This window comes from Haliaeetus albicilla, chromosome 24, assembly GCF_947461875.1.
Source record: "Haliaeetus albicilla chromosome 24, bHalAlb1.1, whole genome shotgun sequence".
NCBI classification, from domain to species: domain Eukaryota; kingdom Metazoa; phylum Chordata; class Aves; order Accipitriformes; family Accipitridae; genus Haliaeetus; species Haliaeetus albicilla.
The window spans coordinates 20,995,993-21,008,651 of NC_091506.1; the positions used below are offsets into that span (position 1 = coordinate 20,995,993).

Consider the following 12,659-nt stretch of genomic DNA (forward strand, 5'->3'; position numbering starts at 1 on the left):
GTATCAGAAACAGGTTGTTTCTCATGCTGAGCAGATAACTGAGTAAAAACTGAGACAAATTAAGCTTATTTCAAACACTTTTGCTCAAATTCGACAGCTTACTGGTTCAAAGAACGGAAAAGTTAATGAGCATATTATCTAGACTTCCCATTGGAATATTAGTCATACAGTGGAATAGAAGAAAGGCTAATTAATATGATGTCATATTTATAGTGGCTGTTCTAGGAAGTAGTAGCTGTTTGGTTCCTGGTCTGTAGTAGCATGGTGTGCCATGTGGTCAATGAGGGTAAATATCGTAGACATAATTCTCTGGGGGAAGCTGAGGGGGGTGCTGTAATAGAGAAATTGAGTTTTCCCCATTTTCCCCTTGTTTTGTCATCTGATAATTTTTTTTAGCTCTCTTACAAATTACTGTACAGCATTTCTCTCTACAATACTGTACAATACAGAGTTCATTTTCCAAGCATTTTTCAGAGGTGCATTGGAATGGTTTATATGACTAAAATTATTGTACTGTGAGAATATCTTTTATCAAAACCTATCAGTAAACCCAAAGCATTTCACAGATAGTCAGAGATTCCAGCTTATGAAAGAGATAAGCGTTACTTCCTCTGAAATAACCTCCTCCTTGCCTTCCATCTGAGGCTTGGAGAGGTTAAGGGAGCTGTTTAAGGGTCACAAATACCATCTGAAGCAACGCTAGTAATACAAATTGTCTCACACAACTCCAGTTTCTAACCAAATTGGAATAATGGCCTTCATTCCTCTACCAGTGAGCTACAATGCTGTCCTGATTTGAACTATCAGGATTTTGGTTTGGTTTTTCATCAAAATGAGCTAACAACTGAGTAGTGCACGATGTAGTAAATTCGTTTTATTTTCAGTGCTGGGTAAATTAATCCACATCAAAATATTCTAGAGTGACAACTCTGGAAACCTTGTGCCTCTCTGTCATAGTGAAAGTTTACAATAACAGTTGTGTGCATTTTATATTTAACTACTCCACTTCCCCTATTAGCTATAGTTGCTGATGTCTTTAACTTGGTTTCCTATTATGGTAGCAGCTGTCGATAAGTATCAGTTAAGCAGGCCTTTTATTTATGTGCATTTTTTTTAAAATGTGACTATAAAATATTCACTAATTCTAGATTCCTGGGGCCATGTTCAGACAGATATCTCTCTTCCGCAGTGAAGAGAGACAGACATCCAAGTGAGATTTTTGTGGCTCTTACCATACACTGTATGTATGAAAACAGGGTGCAGAGAAGAGATGGAAATAGTTGTCTTACTGTGGGTCTTTGAACATGGTCTAGATGAGAGGCAGTGCTCCGTACTTTACTGTCCAGGCCAGAATATCTGCAGAGATGGGATTCTGATTTCTTCTAATACACTGAATTTGATGCCATTTATTAGCTAACCACTTGTAGTGTCCATGGCAAAATCTTTCTTTTGATGCTTTCTAAACACAGCCCTTTTGTCCTCTTGCCCAGAATTTCTAGGAGGGCATACAAAAGAGCTGTGCAATGAATGAGCAGCAAGACTGGTGTCTCTGAAAGGAGTTGGCTGCACTGTACATCCCAGAGCGGTACTTTAACGCTTGCAACACGTGCAGCAGTTACATCCAATACGTCTGGGGAGCACTGAACACCTGCATTAGGGACACAGCAATGGTGACAGATGTGCAGCAACTCTGATGCATATAAAAAATACCAGTTGCTGTGCAGTTAAAGGGTTGCTTCTCTCCATGGTGTTCTTGAACAAAACATGTGAATGCATTGTGCTGTGCAAGCATGACTAAGGCCAATACTTTCAGAATTGACAAGATTTACTGGCATGAAAGATTTCTTCACAGCCAGCATATATTGAATGTAGACTTTGCATCTCACTTGCACAGAAAGTGCAAGTGAGATAGAGCTGGACAGAGCTGTACTGCCGAACCCTTCAGGGCCACTGGAATCCTAGAAATCTGAGAAAAACACAAAATAAACCTTAAGCCCATCCAGAGAAGCAAACAGAAAACCTTTTTCTTTGTGTGCTTTTTTTCCCTGTCACCAGAAGGAAAACAATTCCTGAAGCATTCAAACATTAGCCCAACCTAAATTGTAATACTTGTTTTCTGGGGAATTTTTTTTTCTGATATCCAGAAGTATTTTTTCAAAGTAGAATCCAGGCTAATGCAAGGACAGGAGCTGTGGATTTTGAACAATGGGGAGATTGAAATAATCTAGGACACAATGGGGGTCTGATTCAGAAATAAACAGGCAATAGAAAGCTAGTGCTGGAGAGCACTTCCCAATGCTTCAGGAAAGTTAAACAGCTGAGGTGAAGCATAGGTCTGAATAAGTATAACTCTTCTCTGTTGTGCCCCAGCTGATGCGCATTCTCCCTCTAGCCCTCCTGGGTCTGTGTCCTGCCTTGCTTTTTTCACCACTAAATCAGAGAAGAAAAATCAGGTCCAATTTGTTAAGCCATTTCTACTGTAAGCCTCTCATGCATTTGGCTATCATTTTCTCATAAAATCACAGAAGAAAAAAAAAAGCAAAAGAAAAAAACAAAACAAAACAAAAACCCAAACCAACAACCCAGTGGAGAGGCTAATGGCTGAAAAAGCAAAAAGGGGAAAAGAAGTGAAGATGAGAAAGTGAAAAACATGCAGGTTACATCAGGAGGAGGCTGTGAAGGAAGGTGTTCAAAGGGCAACGCTGGTCAGCAGTAGTAGGAATTACTTACAAAAACCCCCACCCTCCCAACCATTAACAAATCTAGTCATATTCATGTGAGGGCAAAGGCGGTGAGTCAGGAGGTTAACTGGTGTATATGACTTCGCTCTTCTTACACGTTGTATGTAAAACAGTGCACCTTGGCATGGATCCCTCCTGCTAGGGCTTTAATTCAACTGCAGCCGCGAGAGCAGCAGTTTCTAAACCCTGGTGCTGTTCATCCTGGTTCCAAGGCAACTGAACTTCATCGGGCTCACGTCTCCAGCGGTTAAATGCTGAGGCCCTGCTTCTTGGGGAACTGTTGTACTGAAGGGACTCTTGGAAAAGTGTTGTCTTTACGTATCTCACGAAATGAAAGCTTGGGAGCGTGGTTTTAGCAAGCTCAGGGCTGCTCTTCCGTACGCTGGCTCCCCCGTCCACCTTTTACAGCCCAGACAATTCATTCACAATTTACACCAGTCAAATTAGTAATGAAAATCGTAATGACTGAAAAATGTGACTCTGCCTGAGGTAGCTGGAGGACTGCTGGCTCACTGTGGCTCATTGTTTCCACCCTGGACATAAACAGAAAGGGGTCTGGCTGGGAAAGGAGAGGGGGTGCTGGGGGGCTGCTCGCAGGGGATCTCCAAGGCAGCCAGGCTGGGGAAGGAAGCTTACACTGTAGCTTCTATTAACTTCTAATTCAAAAGTCACTGAAAGCCAAACGTCCTCCTAGTTCTGATTAGAAGCGCCCCCCGCCCCCCCCCCCCCCCCCCCCCCCGCCATGGGAACTTAATTGTTTCTTGCTTGTGTTTAACTGACTGAAGTTGTACTTTACCAGAAGTTAAAGTACTGGTGATACTTCCCCCCCTCCCTTTTCCTTTTTCCCAGCAGTAAAGGCTTGAGGCTGTGGGTCAGCATCCTCTGTCAGGGGACAGAGTTGCAGCCCTCCTGGGGAAGCAAATTGCTCACCCTTTCTCCCCCCCCCGCCCCCCTTAGCCGTGCTGAGTCCTAGCAGCCTCCCTGCTGCCCATGTTCTCTCATCTCAGTTTGGTGTCTCTTAAAACTCTTCAAAACAGGTTAGGAGACACCGGTCCAGTAAATAAAAAGCAGGTCACCTCTCAGAATCATGTGCAAATCCCATGCAAGCCGTTTTCTAAAATTAGAGGCTATGTGAGTCTTTTATTTGCATTACAGAGGTGTTATTGCCCTAAGTAAGAATCGATTCTAACCTGAAATTGAGTTATAAGACATGCAGTCACCACTGTGACTAGGTAGGTATTTGCTCTGTGTGGCTGGCGTTTACAGGTGAACAAAACCTGCACCTGGCAAATGTTGCCATCTGTGTCCTAAAACTTTACTTCACCGCATTCAGCAATGGATATCATGCAGACCTAAAATTGGAGAAGTGCTTTTAACAGTTTTGTTCCACTCCCTCTTCTCCTTCCCCTTCCCAGATAAAGCAAACTGTTGTGCATTTAAGGTATATTTTGGAAAGCTTGTATCTTTAGCTTGTCTTGGGTTTGGCCACTTTATTTATGAAGGCAAAGCAGAGCAGTAGTTTAAAGATAAATAGGGTTAGAGATGAATTGTCTCTACTCCAAAAATTGATTTGCAGAGATCTCTGCTGTAATTCTAACTAGTATTACTATGTACTAGATAGGCCATCACAAATGAACATGAATGCAAATTTGCTATTCTGACAGATTTTATTAGAAATTAAGAAACTGGTTTATACAAAGATTTTGGTTTAAAGAAGTTTTTCAGAGGAGCATACTGTTGGCTTAGCAGGTTTACTGAGCCACTGAAAGTAGTTAAATAGAGGTATCTCACTCTCCTTTCCTTTCCTGTTATACTACTTCACAATTAAGCTCTTACTTTGTCAGTTTTTATATTTCCTGAATATGGGAGCAAGGATATTATATAATGAAAAATATGTTGAAGTAGAAACTGAGAGGTTGGGAATGTAATGAAGGTATGGATTTATTTTTAAAAAGAAAAAAAAAAAACAATTGGCAGAAGTTAGTTGTATATTCTTTGCAAAACTAGTACTCTGCACTCCCATTTGTTTCCACAGCCTTCAAAAGCCAACAGGCTGTGATTGACAGACCTGATGTCAGGGCAGACCAAGGCTGTGCAACGTCTCACCTAGTCAATCCGTGCTTCCTGATCCCCTTCAAAAACCCAGAGAATTTTGGAGGACTAAGTGCAGAGGACGGAAAGCCGTAGGCGTACAGGGACAAACTCAGTCCTGACAAGTGTAGGCACAGCTCCTGCTGGCTTTGCTAGGAGCTGCGTTCAAGTCAAAGCTGAATTAGGTCCAAAGTGTTGGTGTAAGGCTGCGGTAGCACTAGTGTAGACCTGCCTTGCATAAGGTTAGGCTGCAAGTGCTAAAGCTTTGCTGTCCTAAATAACTGTGGGAAAATGGGTAATAGTTAAGTGGCCTTAGAATAGCTCCATATTTTTTACAATTGTTAAATGTTTATCGTGCTTCCTGTATGAAAAATCTGGTGTGCTAAATCCCAAAATAGTGGAACAACGAGGGGGCATAAATTTAAACTAGTTAAAAGAAAGTACTTTACACACAGACTCTATTCCTTGTCCCAGTAAGAGTGTGTAGGGGCAGATTGTATCAGTTGGTCTAATCAGGGATGAGACAAATTTGTGACGACAGATCCATAAACTAATGGGAACAGTGAGCACAACAATAATAGATGTTGGGGGAGTAAGAGGGGAACAAACAGCAGAAAGCAGGCGAAGGTGTGCTTTCCTCTGGAGGACAACTCCTATTGCTGCTCTCGGACATCAAATACTGAGCTGGATGGACCATTGGTCTGATGAATAATGTGTTCCTAGTGTTCTTAAACTTTGCTATCTTGTGATTTTTTTTTTTTAATTGAAAATGGCAAGTTCCTGTTACTGCTGAGGTCAGCAAGTTGATCATCCTATCCAAGCAATGTGAAAGTGAAGCAGTTTCTTGTTATGATGACCACCATCTCTTACAGTCCTGCTGAGACCAAGCTCTGGTTTGTAGAAACTGTAAGGAGAACAAAACAATGAAAGATGTGGAGGAAAGGGGAGAAACGGGGGATCCTTAGGAACAGAAGGGGAACAGGAGTAAAGGAGAAAGTTGGAGCAGGAGGATACTAAAGCAAATGGACTAATATGAACACAAGGAATGAGTTCCAGAAAATAGAGCTACGAGGAATCCCTTCTGATCACTAGTGAGAAGGCTTGCTTCCACTGTTTAAGGCTGGGTTTGTATCCCCAAAATGCCATACGTTTAGAAGCCTGGCAGTTTTCCTTTGAAGGCTATAAATTCCTGAAGAGGCAGGGGGGGAGTTTCTCTTCCTAAGCTTCCTCCTCAAATGAAACCCAAAATAATCAATGAATATAAAATCAGTAATAAAAGCAAATCTTACAATTTTGGGAGTGTCCAACTCAAGCTTGGGGTTTTGTTTTGTTGTTTTTTTTTTAAATAGAATTTTGTGTTGATATACTGGATACTAGCCTATAAAAGAATCAGCATACACACTATGACACTTGCATCGTTTGACTGGAAAGGGTAGAGTAAACCTGTGGCCTTGCCTTTTCCTAGCCCTTTAGGAGCAACTTTCCTCATGAAAGTTTTAGCAAAGAAATAATCCGTGCATGCTTATTGCTTCTTTCAAGCTTGTATGCTTTTTAATGGTAATTAAACAGTACATGTCTTAGATCCAAAGGCAAACCAGATTCTAGTGTGCCTGACTCATTTATCATCTCTGAAAAAAAGGGGAAGCATCAAACCTATACATGAGGCTGTCTGATGTTCTGGAAGGCTAATACCTTTACCACTGCACCTCTTATGTAGATATCCAATACTTTCCAATTTTTGCAGTAATTGGTTACAGGAGAGGAAAAAATGCGTTCTCTTGTGCAGAGAGAATTTCTTGATGATCTGAAATGTGTAACAGAGCTTTTCTTATCTGTAAGATGGATTGAAGCAGGTCTTGAAACATGAGAAGATTTGCCTTTTCTTGTAACATGGGTTAGTTAAATAGGGATGCTGAAAAACTGAACTAAGGAGCAATCGGAATAAAAGGATGTCTTAATCCAGTAATTCCTTGGTATTTGTGAGACCTACTAAAATTTTTCTTGACTTGTGTGTGTGTGCACACATGTGCAGCTTCTCTGGTACTGACTGCTGGTATAGATGGATCAGGACTAAACAATGATATAAACCAGGTAATAAACAGGTTAGCCGTTGCATAACTCACATTGATGCAATGTGTATATATATTATACTGAGAGGAAAGTGAGAAAGTTCCTACCTCTGAAATTTAGTAACTGGTAGCAGTCAATGTTGATGTCAGTGGTTAAGAATAAACAGCCTGTTGGGATGTGTGCGTTTTGGGTCTTTTTCCCCTTTGGAAAACATTTGCGGGAGCAACATAAACTCAGGTAGGATCCCAAACTCAATGTTTATAATCACCACAATGCTGTTTACAATCATCACAATAATTGTTGTGATGCGTTGCTCTACGCAGTTGTATACATGATCAGATGGTAACATTTTCAGTTTAAATATTAAAGCTATTAAAATATGTTTTAATATTGGTCATAGATGCATACCACCCTACTTTTCTGAAAAGTGTGAGTAAGCTAAATTCTTCCATAATCTATTTACAAAATAGCATGAATGCTAACATTGTATTAACATACAGTTTTTAGTAAGGATAGCACCTTTTTGCATGTGCTTGTAAAGCTTAACACTGGAAGTACTTTAATACAAGCTACAGAATAATGACATTTGTTCAAGTGTTTTGAAATGTTATTATTTTTCTTTTATTTTCTAGCTTTGTCTCTTAAGGATCATGTTGTTGCACGTGTCCTGTTATCTGTCCCTTATAATAATTTCTAGAGCCAAGAGGGATGTAGAGATCTCAAAGGTAGAACACACCAATCATTTCTGTTCTGAAGAGGGGAAAAATACACAGACAGACTGATGCTGTATTAAAGCATGCAATATGAACTCAACCTGTGGATCAAAGAATCCGCAAAAGAAAGCCCCAGATTTAGCTCTCAGTTAAAATTTCTCTTCTATGTCAGTTTTCAGACAGTCATCAGTAAAGGATGAACTCGTGATGCAGAACTGTGATAAAAACATGGAAAATAATTCAGTCGGCAACCAGGCATAAGCCTACTGGAAAACTGGCTTCAATAGTCTTGCTGTTTAAAATGATGAATTTTAGCTAGAACTATGATACGCACTGCATTTCTTCCAGAAGATGAGATTGTAGTGATATGACTGTAATACAATAGGAAAACATCACCGTCCCTCTTCCCCTCTCCCCCAGGGTTGTCAAATCATTATAAAACAGTTTTTTCTGTCTATACTGTATATTAATAAGGAGTACCAGAGAGTAGTTGTGATCTTATTTTTCTTTCTGTTTTTCTTCACATTTGGAAGCAAGTACTTTTTGTTTGTTTACAAATTGATGAATTCAGGTTTACATTGTTACATAAAAATTGGTAAATCTAACTTGACATCTATATTCAATTAACCACAAGAAGTTCTTCACCTGGAAAACTTTGCAACATTTGAAATATTCCCACCTTCCGGATACTGAAGCAAAATTTTCTCTGTGTAAAATTACATTCAGTTGCATTTTCTTTAGAGACATCTTGTTGGCAGCTGTTACAGTAAAAAGGGGAAACATTGAATTCATTGCAATTGATCTATGGTAAAATTAATTTACAAGCCAAATAACTTTTGGTTACAATGAGGTAATCTCAGTTATATAAGACAACCTTCTGAGTGCAAGTCATTTTGAAGTACAAGTCACCTCTAGTTTTACAAGACAAAATGCAAAAACTTAAGTTTTTAGGTAAGCAATTTTTAGACAGTATCAGTGACTCATATAGACAAACCGATTCGAAAGTCTGCAAGAGGAGATGTAGCCTTTGCAGTAATTCTTTGCGGGTCACAGGGTTGATCAGTTTGAGAAACAGATGATTAGGCTAGAAGTCTTCGGTTCAGAAAAAAGACAACTTGGGATGTGACAGAGGTTGCAAAACCATTAGTAAGATTAGATAAAGACCAGCTGTTCAGCACCTCTTCTAATACAAGAACTTTGGAGACACCACAGAAGCCTAACAGAATCAGGACACGTACTTGATTCAATACATGGCAGACTCGTGAAGCTTATTTCCAAAGGATGTTAAAGGTCTACTTGTGTTGAGCAAGTGAAGTGGTATATGGAATAGAAATATGCTGAGGACTGCTAAATGTAGGGAGCCACATCTGACTCGGAAGGTTCCCTGAGATGAAAATAGTCACAGTTTGGAATAGCATTTGGAGAAAGTGTTGTGTATTTGTAACTTGTGCTTTGCCCTTCCTCTTTCGTACAGTCTTATATGGCAATGTTGAAGACAGTATGCTAGTCCTGCTTTTGGTCTGATTTGATTGAACTGATCTCAGTTTTTATGTCATGTCCTGATTTGGTAAATAAGAAAGGGTGTGACCTTGAAATAGATTTTGAATATGATTTTGTTGATTTTGCCATGCAGATAGACTGTTTGAACCGCAGTAAACACAGTAAGACTTAAAGTAGGCGTCACGTAGCTAGGTTGTAACCATCTTCTACCTACATCTAGGTTGTCGTCATGCTTCTACTGACAGATTCCATGATCAAGAATGTGGGCGCTGTGGATAGGCAGAGGATCACTTCATTGTGCCTGACAGGTACACAGCAGAGTCCTTCACTGATCTGGTAAAAGGACTTAAGTAATGGGCTTAAGTCACTTCTTTGTAGAAGTGACCCTGCTCCATCCAAGTCTGTATTGAGAATCCCGTGGAAACAAATTGTATAAATGCAGGAGGCAAAGAATTTTCTCTCCACTGTCTCCCAAAATGGGAAGGGGGCATACTACTCTAGAAATGGCACAAGAGGTGTTCAGAAAGGGCATGGAAGCAGGGCTAGGTTTGGAAGCAGCACAGCTTCGTCTGCATGGTTGCTGCTTGTTGGGCTAATTAGGGACAGGAACTGAATGACAGAGCTCATTTGTGGGGAGAAAAAGGGCTGAGCAAGATAATTAAGAAATGCTGGCCTGGGCAGGTCTCTGTGATAGTAACAAAGAGGAAAAATGCTACTTTGCCCTTAACTTGGCAGCAGATAGCACTGCTGCACTGACTTAGTTGTTATGGATAGATGACTATTCATTTTTTTACCACTGACTTGACTCTTGCAAGAAACCTTGAAATGGCAAAATTAGCAAATTTGCATGATGTTTTGGGGCCTCCTACTCTTATTGAAGCAAAGATCATTGACTCAGTTTCCAGCTGGACTGGACTCTCAAGTGGAGTGCATAGGGATACTGGTAGGACAGTACTTCTGTAGTACTTTCCTGTTTGAAACTTCTTAACCTGACTGAGATGCTCAGGCATGCCAGGAGGAGGCTTTTTTTTTCTAGGCAGAAGTTGCTGGCTTACGTTTAAAAGAACTATTCTGGAGCTTGGAATTTTAATTATTTTGAATCAACTTTTGGTTAAATTGTTGCTATTAAATAAAGTATTCATCTTCTGGAAAAGACATTTAACTGGCTGGGCATAATCGTGCTAGACAGTGTATTTATTTATTTCAGTTTATATCTGTTGCTGCTAGGCTTTGGGTTTCTTTTCCTAAAGAAACACTAGGAGGAGGGGTACATAAATCAAAATTTTATTCTGAACTAATTGCCTTGTTCTGAATTGCATAAAACAGTTGATCTTTTTCACTACAAAATTTCATGACAGAAGGATCATTAATATTAAAGATAATATGAAATGCAAAAGTATTTGTTGCACTTTAGACGGAGGCTTCTCTTTGCATGATGTTTTACTTTTCTTGTTTCACAGCTAAAACTAGCATGTTGTAGCTGGATATGATGTAGCAGCAATATGGCCATAATTGATGGTAAGCTGCACCCCGGGTTGACTGAAGAAATAGAGAATGAAAGTAGCTTCAGTCCCACCATCTCAAATAAATGTTACTCATACCTGTTCTTTACTTTGAATTTCCACAGGCCTTTTCACTTCACCCTAGCTCTGTTTGCTTCTCAGGATGGAAAGCCCGTGTGCAGGCTTGGAAGGAACTGTCTGAATTAGGTGCAGTGCCTTGAAACCATAGGCTCCTCTATGAAACCATAGGAGAAACTGTCAAGGAGGATTCCCCAGGACTTGTACTTTGTATTTAATTTCCTGCAAGACACAAAACTCTCCATTACCTTAAAACAATATATGACAGTTTGTACAAAAGAACTAAATTACTGAAGTCTGCAGTGTGTGACAGGAAGGGCACTGCCATGTCTCCACTTCCTTCAAGAGCTAGGAATGTGCTTGTGGTGCAATACATCATGGGTTTTTTTCACTAAAGAAGCACTACAGTTTACAGTTATTATTTCTAGGCCCACCCAGAATGTGAAGTAAGTGTAGTTCCCCAAATCCTCTTAGCATTTGTGTCTAGGTTCTGGACTTCTCTCCCTGTTTTTCTAAAAATATATTTTAATGTCTTAAATCTGATGTTCTTAACTGAGTTGAGAACATTATTCAATATAATCCTTTTGTTACGGTCTTTGAGGCACTAGGAAGATCTCCAGAAAGTGACTTTCTTTAGGGCTGGATGACTGGTGAGTCTAAGGTGTGGTTTGCAGTTGGGATTCTTTCTTTTTTTATTTTCCTTCTTGAGAATCCGCTTAGGCTTCTTTTGCAAAAACTTTATATTTCACTTTTACTGTAGATATTGAGCCTGAGCAAGGAAAAATATTTTCAGAGGCTGCGTAGAAAGGTGGAATACAGTATAATCATCTCGTGCGCACTAACGTAACTAAATGCATGTGGAAAGTGATGAGTGAAGTACAAAGGGAAGGAGAAAGGAGCTGACTTGAAGGTAAAGATGGTCAGAATTGGTAAATCTGTCAAAGTAGCACTGTATAGGTAACTGTTTTGCTTGTAAATTAATGCTTTTCTAACTTATGTTTATTTTGGTATGTGTGTGAAAACAACTCAAAGATCAGAAAGTCACAGAAATAGCTCAATAAATCACGAAGATACTGTATCAGATATTGAAGGAAAATTGCCTCCTCTCCTTCTAAAATCTCACCTGTTGGGTGATGTGAAAGTACTGCAGTCTTTACGAAACCGTATATATGTTTTCAAGACAAGTTTGTGGGTGTTTTTTCTGTATGGTGAAAAAGGATCTCCTGATCCAGTGAAAATAAAATAGGCCGTCAGTTCTTGTCTTGAAAAGAACACAAGGGCTAAGAAAAATTAACCAGAGACATTTGAATGTCATTGAAACATAAGACAGCAAAATGGTCACTCATATTACAGCAGATAGTTAATAAATTCCTTTTTATCACCCCACCTTTGAATTGAACATCCTCAGATCCATTACAAGTGCATTGTTGGAAATAAGGGGCGACTGGGCGACAATTTTCTTCCAATCATGATTAATTTTTTCTAGTGAATGTGATTGAAAGCCTTCTCTGTATTGTGCAGCATCACCTGTTCCTCAATAAAAAGTAGTGCTTCTACCTTGCTGGAGATTTCAAACAATTATGCAGCCATACAAACTGCTTATCTACATGCTTAAGAGAATGTGCTGAAATTTTAATAATGCATAATAAAAGGGAAATTATGCCTCCTTCATAATATTACCAAGCCCTTTTTCTCCAGGTAAGTGTACCAAATCCTAAGTCATCCTGTGCACAGACTGGCCATAAAAATAAATTACACAAGTTACAACAGAACCCCTTGTGTTGTGTCAGCATAGCCTCTCTATAGCTTAGGCCTTAGTCTTTCCTCCCCTTTGCCTTGGACTTCCAGGTAGTTCATATGTGTTTTATAAAAGACTTCCAACTATACTCCTAACAAAAAATCAGTGATTTAATGACTTGATATATAAGGTTCTGTTAATAAAATTTGTTTAAGTTTGTAAAGCT

The 12,659-nt window shown here is 39.6% G+C and overlaps 1 long non-coding RNA gene across 3 annotated transcripts in view; it reads left to right on the forward strand.

The window, feature by feature from the left end:
- LOC138681813 (uncharacterized) overlaps window positions 1–12,659 on the forward strand; it is a 34,854-nt gene extending 22,195 nt beyond the window's left edge. For 2 of the 3 annotated variants that reach the window (XR_011322002.1, XR_011322003.1), the window contains exon 3: window positions 7,535–12,659. This is a non-coding gene — a long non-coding RNA (uncharacterized lncRNA). The remainder of the gene's footprint in view (window positions 1–7,534) is intronic. The other variant, XR_011322004.1, reaches the window with a different exon arrangement.